Source organism: Blastomyces gilchristii (assembly GCF_000003855.2).
Source record: "Blastomyces gilchristii SLH14081 genomic scaffold supercont1.15, whole genome shotgun sequence".
Lineage (NCBI taxonomy): Eukaryota > Fungi > Ascomycota > Eurotiomycetes > Onygenales > Ajellomycetaceae > Blastomyces > Blastomyces gilchristii.
The window spans coordinates 665,710-676,189 of record NW_003101668.1 but is presented as its reverse complement, the minus strand read 5'-3'; positions in this window follow the sequence as shown (position 1 = coordinate 676,189).

Genomic DNA, 10,480 nt, shown 5'->3' with positions numbered 1-10,480 from the left:
ACTGCTGATAGACATAGATAAGTGTGATTTTGAGATCAAAAGTACAAATATCTAGACTTTATATAGAAGCTGATAAGAAATCTGAATGAATTCTGAGAAGATCTCTGCTATTCTTGAATGAAAGCCTCATACACTGTGAAAGATATACAAAGCTTCATCAGATTCACTAACTTCTATCAATGATTTATACAAAACTTCTCAGATATCACAAGATCACTTACAGAACTTACTAAGAAGAACTCAGTATTTCAATAATTAATGAACACTGAAGCTGCATTTACACAGATGAAGAAGATGTTCATCAATATCTCTCTGCTTATAACATTTGATTCTGATTGTGAAACAGTTGTTGAAGCTGATTTCTCTGATTATATCACAGAAGAACCTATATTGCAATATAATGATAAAGATGTCTTATAATCATATGTCTTTATATCTAAGAAACTGAGTTCTACTGAATGTAACTATGAGATCTATGATAAGAAACTTCTCACAATTATATACTGTCTAGAAGAATAAGACTCTGAACTCTGAAGCATCTTCAAATTTGAGATAATCACAGATCATAAGAATCTCAAGTACTTTATAACTACTTATAAACTCACTGAATAACAGATACAATGATCTGAGTTTTTAAGCTGCTTTTATTTTACAATACACTATCATTCTGACAGTCAGAACTTGATGACAGATGCCCTCTCACAATGAGAGTAAGATATACTATTCAATGTAACAGATACTCACTGAATGAACTAAGAGCATCAGCTCTTGAATTCAAAGATATTAGTTGATCAAGATAGAACAGTTTATAACACTATACATGCTTCTCTGATTAGAGCTGTCACTGATATCTCAACTTCTCTCAAATCTATACTGAATGAACTGTGACATACAGCAGCTCAGGTTGATAAACTTCTTCAAACTCTCATCAAAGCAGTATAATAAGAAGCATCTCAATTTCCTTCAGAATTACATATAAAGACTGACATGTTGAAATATTTAATAGATGATAGTAATGCTTTGTGATTCTGTGAATAATGCTGAGTCTCTCACTTCAAACTCTTACACATCTGAATAATGCAAGAGATGCATAATTCAAATATAACTGACTATTCAGACTATGAATAACTGTATAGAATGCTCTTTCAAGAGTTCTACTGATCTGAGATATTAAACAGTATCAAATGCTTTATCTGAAACTGCACCTGTTATTCTTCTGTCATCTTGTAAAAGAACTGTAGAAAAGGCCTGCTGAAACTGCTCAAAATCTCTAATAGAATCTGATGAGATATGAGAATTAACTTTACTGTTAATCTCTCTGAGAGTAAGAGTTATAAAAATATTCTGATCATTGTGAATCAATTAAGTAAAGATGTAATATTAAAATCTTGTAATAAAATGAATACTGAACAAGTCACTGAAGCTTTTCTACAGAACTCATTCTATCAGATATATGAATTACTGAGATCTATAGTATCAGATTAAAACTGTTAATTTGTGAGCATTCTCTGAGTAAGAATCTGTCAAGTTTAGACTGACCGTGTGACCGTGTCTGAGATCAGAATTAAACTTTACAGTTATTATATTATCTAAAAGCATTACTTCTGATCATGGTTTGTATTCATTACATTGATTTCAAATCATGTTATTTCAAATATTAAAGATCTCAGATTCACTTTTCAAATAAAAATCTAGTTTCAGATAAAGAATATGTTTGAATTCTTAGTCACATTTTCATTCTGATCTCATTATTACAAATAGTATTAAATAAGATTATGAAATCATTTCTCACTTACATAATATTATAACATAGTGCTCATTTGTTGAAAATTCAATAGAGAGTGTTACTAAATATTATTACTTTTCTGAACACAGATTATAATTAATATCATTTTAATTAAAAAAAAAATAAAAAATACAAAAAAAATAAAAAAATAAAAAACAAAATAACAATAAGAAAAAATCACAATAAAAAAAAAAAAAAAGAGAAAGAAAAAAAGAGAAAGAAAGAGAAAGAAAATAAAAATAAAAGAAAAAGAAAAAAATAAAAAATAAAAATAAAAAAAATAAAGATTATAGAGCTGCAGTATCTTCAAAATACTCATTTCTCAGAGTTTTTACAATATTTATTATCAACTGTATATCTCTCATAGTGAGAGTAATATAACTGTGATAAGTCATTGTCTTAATATCATCTAATAAATAATCAGTATATATCTATATAAAGGTGAATAATTAGAAAATATATACTTAAAAAGTGTGATTAGAGTGAACTCTGCTGCTACTTGAATAGTATCAAGAACAGAATACTGAAATTAATAATTTCTCTTATTGATTTCACAGACAAGTCATGTGAAGATGATCTTGAGAAATATAAGATTCTTTGACTTCTGATAAAAACAGATCTCACAGAGAGACTCTATTTTCATCATATCAGAGACTGAGTATTATTAAAAAGTATTACTTCAATGTATATATACTTACTGCAGCAATTCATTCTCTGCACATGTGATTAAGAGTTACAGCTTTCTCACACTGCATGACTCTTTCTGAAATGCTGTCACTGGTTTGCAACTCATGCAGTCTCTCAGTTCAGCACACACTGTGTATATACAGCTCTGTATGCTGAGACTGTGTTGATCATTATAGTCTGACATAATACTCACTTTTCACAGGCCATGTTTCATTTGATTAAGAGACAAGAGAAATGTGACTGCTGTTTTATTTGAGAAGAAATAAGTAATTGAATCTGTAGAAGATAATTTGATTTCTTCTGCATTTGAAATTTAATTAGTCTATACTCTTCAATTTGAGAGTTTCTGAGAGTGTTTTAATAGTTTTCATATCAGCTTGAAATTAGTGATTGATTGAAGAAGAGAAAAGAGAGAAGAAAGAAATAAGAACAACTTATCTTTATAATATGAAAATAGAGAATTGCTGCAATCATTTATTCTAGTAACAAAGATCTGTTTTCTGCATATATCTCTGATACAGATTATATAATAACTGTATTCAAAGAATATCAACAGTGTATGTATTAAATGAAGACAATGTTGCTATATAACACTATAGCTGTTTCTGTACATTACTGAAAGCTGTTAATATTTTCTTTAAGCCTCTTTATATTTGATAAGTCAGTAATATATTTCAATGCACTCTCTCTTTTATCATTATCATCATCATCATTATCATCATTATTATCACTATTGTTATCATCATTATCATTATCACTATTATTATCATCATCATTATTGTGACGGGCTGCGCCTGATCAATTATATAGACTATTCTGTTACACTTCATAGATTCTTTCACTTTATTCTTGAACGCGTACACTTCAATTCTCAGCCATTCTCAATCACCAATCCTCGGCCGCCACAAACATATATAGATTCTTCCGCCCCGAAGCTCCACTGTATACATCATCATATACATGTGTAAATATTCATCTCAATCACTGATTCTCACACTTTCTCTTTCTTTTCTTCTCTAATATTTTTCTCTTTGTTATATAAGATCTATCAATATAATACTGATCTATTCAGCATAGGTCTCTTACACTAGAAAAACATTTATCATCTTCTTATTAGAAATGATTATTCACACATCATCTTCTCATTAGAAATAATTATTCATTGAGAGATATTCAAACATGTAATGATGCATAAGAAAGAGAAACAATCAGTTAAAGTGAACACTGAGTTCTCAGATAGAAGCTTACTCATCAGTCACTCTGACTCTGTAATAAGATCTTATAAAGAGAATATCAGTGAAAGACCTGTGAGTTCTGACATCTCAGATATATGAGATATTCATATAATTACACATCTGATGATTAATATAATCATGTCTAATAATAATATGAAACTCTTGAATGTGAGTATAGACATAATGCCATAGTAGCTCTGAGCAATGTTGAAATTATAATAACAATAAATAGCTAATATACATGCAACTTAACAACTTCAATACAAAGAGATTTAATAATTAACTCATACAATTTTAACATCTACAGAATTGAATACAAAAGCACTGAAGAAATGCTTAGATACTCTTACATATTTCAATACTTTTAATCTCACTCTCTACGCATTATGAAGGATGGAAATGCTTATGAAACTGAGTGTAGATGAAGATGCCATTAGTTCATTAATCAATTAAGATTGATATATCAATGAATGATTAAAGAATTGTGTGAAACAGAAGTTTCATTCATGAATGAAAGCATGTGAATTAGTATTATAAATATCTGACAATATCATTAAATATCTTGATATGCTGTTCTGAGACACTGTCATGTAACAGAAAGTATTAGATTGATTACAAAGCACTTAATAGAAGAACACTTCTCTTATAACATTTATCTCTAACTTCAACACTAAGATTCTAGAAGCAGATAATCAATCTTGAGAGAATTGAATGAAGATTAACATGCTTAAGAAGATATTCACTTTCAAACTCTTACAGGCTCTTATAAGTGTAGATGAAGATCAGACTTATAAAGATTTCTGCACACAGCTCTGAACATTGAATGACTATCTTATCAAGCTCAAGAGTATACAGAACAGTGGCAGAAGACATTACACTCACACATCTGTGCTGAGAAATAACTCAGTCACTCACATATCTATGCTGAGAAATAACAACAATGATGCAGATGCTATGAATTGAGTAGACTTGAATACCTATATATAAGTAAGAGTCTCTGTCATCTGAACAGACTTCTGAGTTCCTGAGATCACTTCTGAAGAAGTTGCTGATCAATGTTAATATAAAGTGTGCATTAACTGTAACTGATCAGAGTATATTACTTTCAACTGCTGATTAGCCTACATATCTTCTTGCTTAAAGAATGAATCAATGCCTCTCTGTGTCAATCACATTGTATTGAAAGAAGATTTAGAGAATAACTATGAGCATGCTCTGATGAAACAGGGAAAAGATTAGCTTCTATTCAAATTTACAAACAGAAGCTTGAAGAGATCAGATGACAATAATTTGAAGAGAAAATAACAATGAGTATAATTCTTGTATCTACTGTGATTAATAATATATATAATATAAAATTTATGATAGACAGCAGTCTATATCACTATGAAATGATAAAATCTTCAGTTGTAAGATGTTATAATCTTCAGTGTATTCTCTTATCAAAACCCTGACTTCTCACAGAATTTGATGATTCAAAAGACATTTATATCTGATACATGATGAAGTTGATCATAGATGTGAGAGAATATCAATATGAAGATACTAACATATATGAAGTTGATAATCTTAATTATAATCTTATATTAGAACTTGTCTGACTATCTGAACAAGGCATCTTATTAGATGCTTAAAACAGAAGCTTGATATTCTCTAACAATGATAGAATTCATGAAGATGATATTTACAAGATTATGAATCTGACACAGATCTCTGTCAATGCATATAAAATGCTCTGAAAAAGAAGTCACTGACAGCAGAATCATATAGCAATCTATTTCATCAGTCTAACTGATATTAAAAAGACTCTAGAAAAGTTATTCTATGTTATAATAACAGATTCTTGTATGAAACTCTCTCAATAATATCATGAATAACTAGATATCTTCTGATAAGATAATATTTTAAACATATCTCTCTTATAAGGTTCTGAAGTGAATCACAGTATCAAGTTAGAGAAGAAGAATGATAAGAATTCTGAACTGTTATAAGACTCTCTTTATAATCTGTTCTGAGATGAACTTCTTCTTCTTTGAAAGACACTTAATAATCTGTTGAATAAAGAATTTATATATATTAGTAACTCTTTCACTGCAGTCTCTATTCTCTTTGCAAAGAAATCAGATAAAGAACTTCAATTCTGTGTGAATTATTAAGAATTGAACAGATTAATAAAGAAGAACTGTTATTCTTTATCTCTTATCAATGAAACTCTAGCTTATATTAAACAAGCTTAATAATTTACAAAGTTAGATATCATTATCACATTTCATAAGATCTGTATCACTGAAGAAGATAAGTGACTTACAGCATTCTGAACATGATATAATCTCTTTAAATGAGTAGTCACACTCTTTGAACTGATCAATACTCTCAGTATATTTCAGAAGTATATCAACTGAGCACTCTGAGATTTTCTTAATAAGTTTGTATCTGCTTATCTAGATAACATTCTTATCTTCACTGATAAATTCAGAAAAGAGTATCAAGAGCATGTGTGAAGACTATTACAATGACTATAAGAAACAGAACTATTAATTGATATTGATAAGTATGATTTTAAAGTTAAGAGTACTAAATACTTAGATTTCATCATAGAAGCTGATAAGAGAATTCAAATAAATTCTGAGAAGATCTCTGTCATTCTCAAATGAGAAGCATCATATACTATGAAAGATGTATAAAGCTTCATTGAATTCACTAATTTCTATCAGCAATTTATATGAAACTTCTCAGATATTATAAGATCACTTACAGAACTCACTAAGAAAGACTCAGTATTTCAATGATTAGCAGATACTGAAGCTGTATTTATATAGATAAAGAAGATGTTTATTAATATCTCTCTACTGATAACATTTAATCCTGATTATAAAACAGTTATTAAAGCTGATTTCTCTAGCTATGTAATAGAAGAAGTGATATTATAATATAATAATAAAGATGTTCTATAATCATGTGTCTTCATATCTAAGAAACTGAGTCTCACTGAATACAATTATGAGATCTATGATAAGAAACTTCTCACAATTATACACTGTTTAGAAGAATGAGACTCTGAACTCTGAAGTATCTCTGAATTTGAGATAATCACAGATTGTAAGAACCTTAAATACTTTATAACTACTTATAAACTCACTGAATAACAGATATAATAATCTGAGTTCTTAAGCTGCTTTCATTTTACAATACACTACTATCTCAGCAGTTAGAACTTGATGACAGATGCTCTCTTATAATGAGAGTAAGATATGTCTTTCAATATAGTAGATACCTATTAAATGAACTGAGAACACTAGCTTCTAGATCTGAAGATATTAGTTGATCAAGATAAAACAACTCATGACACTATATATACTTCTCTGATTAGAACACTCTCTCTCTGAACTGATACTGATACTGATACTGATATCTCAACTTCTTCTGAATCTACACTAGATGAATTATGATATATAACAGCTCAAACTGATGAATATCTTCAAGAACTCACTGAAGCAGTATATCAAGAAGCACTCTGATTCTTCTCAGAACTATGTATAAGAACTAACATCTCAGAATATTTAATCCATGATAATAACACTCTACAATTCTATAAACATCACTGAGTCTCTCACTTTAAATTCTTATACACTCAGATAATGTAAGAGATGCATGATTTGTATATAACTGATTATTCAAACTATGAATAACTGTATAGAATAATCTTTCAAGAGTTCTACTGCTCTGAGATATTAAATAGTATCAGATACTTTGTTTGAAACTGCAATCACTGTTCTTTCATTATCTTATAAAAGAACTGTAGATAAGATCTATTGAAATCACTTAATATCTCTGATAGAATCTGATAAGATATAGTAATTAACTTCACTATTAATCTATCTAAGAGTGAGAGTTATAGAAACATTCTGATCATCATGAATTGATTGTGTAAAAATATAATAGTGAAATCTTATAAAAAGATAAATACTAAATAAGTCACTGAAGCTTTTCTACAGAGTTTATTCTATTATATACATGAATTACTAAGATCTATAGTATTAAATCAGAGTCATTAATTTATAAGTACTCTCTAAACAAGAATCTGTCAAGTTCTCAAGATTATACACTACTTATCAACTATCTATCACTCTGAGCCTGATGATATGTCAGAACACATAATTCAGACTATGAAGAATTATCTTTATAAGTTCTGTAATCACTTATAAGATGATTGATATGACTTTCTTCTATATACAGAGATTACTATTAATAATTAAGATACTATTTTAACAGATATAAGTCTGTTCTTTCTTATACACAGATATCATATGAAAGTGTTAAATCTTCTAGAGATTATACAGTTCACACTGAATCTCTACAGTCTGATTCAGATTACTAATAATATAGTAATAAAGCTCTGAGATATTTGTGACTGAGCAGAGATCTCTATAATAACTGTGAAATAAGACTAAGAAGATTAAATTAATATTTAATGAGATTCTGCAGAGCAGTATAAGATAGAAGATCTTATATAATTGAATCTCAAGAATATATAAATCACACATCTATCTTATACACTAGATTATCATCATATCAGGTATAAAGTGATAGAAGTTCTAGGTAGTTATAACTATCATCTTAACACATTATCAGAGATTTATAATGTCTTTCATACAAGCTTGCTTCACTGCACTATTACTGACTCATTTTCTTCTCAACTGACTTTTAACTGACAGCTGCCAGACATTATAGAAGAAGATAATAAGCTTGAGTGAGAGATTGAGAATATTCTTAATAAGAGATCTCACAGCTGCAGCTGATAATATCTTATAAAATAAGTCAGCTATAATCAACTGATCTGAACTCTGAGTTCTATGTTATCTGAAACAGCAGCTCTTGACTGATAAGAACTGCTTCTGAAAGAGAGAGACTAATGTAGCAGGCTGCATCTGATCAATTATATAGACTATTTCATTATACTTTATAGATTCGTTCACTTCATTCTTAAACACATATGCTCTGATTCTCAGCCATTCTCGATCACTGATCCTCAGCTATCATGAACGTGTATAGATTCTTCCGCCTCGAAGCTTCATCACATACACCATCACATATGTGTATAAATATTCATCTCAATTGCTAATTCTCACACTTTCTCTTTCTTTCCTTCTCTAACATTTTTCTCTTTGTTATATAAGACCTATCAATATAATACCGATCTATTCGGCGTAGGCTTCTTACAATTATTATATTATTTCTGATCATCTCTTCTGTCTTTATCTCTCTTCAATACTCACTGAAATCAATCATGTCATTCTTCTTCAAATATTCTGCGGTTCTGTGAACTATCAAGGCGCGTGAGCGCTGTCACAGATTGAAGAGAGAGAAGAAGAAGATATTTAAATAAGAGAAGACAGATTGTAAGACATGTTATAATGTCTTGAAAAGACTCTGTAAGAAAGTAGAATAATAATGATTTTAAGTAATACTTCTAATAGATTTAGACTGAACTAAGTATAGAAATAATACAGATAACACTGTCTGTAAGAAATTGAAGAAGAAGACAGTGAAGAGTCTCATATAGTAGCAGTGAGATCAGAAGAAGTTCTGAGAATGATTTGAGATTAAGATAAAGAAAGAAAGAGAGAAGAAGAGTATTACTGTAAATAAACAGTAATAGAAGAAGATTAAGAGAGTATTAAAGTAAGAGACAAAGAAGTCAAAACTGATAAGTTTTTTATTTATTAAAAGATAATGATTTTTAATAATACTTCTATTCTCTAATTGATTAGCAGAAGCTGACAGAGAAGAAGAGAATTGAGATCTTATTCAGATTTTAAATGCACTTTATAATTCAGAATATTGAGAAGACAGCTCTGCTCTCTAAGCATGTCAATCTGCTTACTGCTGAGATGAAACTCAAGACAGCAGATTAGAAAATGCGGGATTTTGAGGTACAGATTAACCTGGCTGAGAGAAAGCAGTGAGAACTCTTCTCTGAGAAGACAGTAGAGAGAGATTTTGAGATGATTATTATCTCAGATGAGAAGAAGAAGAAGAAGAAGAAGAATAAGAAGTGAATTATAAAGAATAATAAGAAGAATAAGAAAGAGAAGAAAGATAATAAATAGAAAAAGTTTTTTTCTTTTTATATTAATTAGTTATAAGTTCATAATTATTAATAATTAAAATTAATTTTAAGTTTTTAAAAATTATTGTACAAGTTGTAATCAAGTCAGAAATAATATATATATATATATATATTTAACTATCATGATTCACAAATCACTATAATATATAAGTATCAACATTTTTTCAACATTGATATTTATAATATTAATATATTTTTAATAATATTATCTGATAATGTAATTTAATAACACTCTCTTTCACAATATTAATATATTTCAAGAAATATGACAGAGATTAATCAAGATTGTTTATTTACTTTTATATATTAATGATATTCAATCTGAGTTAGTAGTAAAATTATAACTAAGCTAAGAAATAAGATTATTTTCTCTTATATTAATTCTTCTTATACACATCAGTGATCAGTTATTGAAAATAAATTATTATCTTTCTTAAATTATTATCATATCTTCTGAATTCACTTCTTTTATTTCTTTTACTTCTATTGAAGATTCATAAACTCTTCAAGAAATCACTGTAAATCACAAAGTCTATATTATTTACAATTCAATACAGAATACTCTTTTTCAATTATAATGAATAATCACTTCATTTCTCATATCTGATTTTAGGTCACAAAATTTATGAAAAACTCAACACA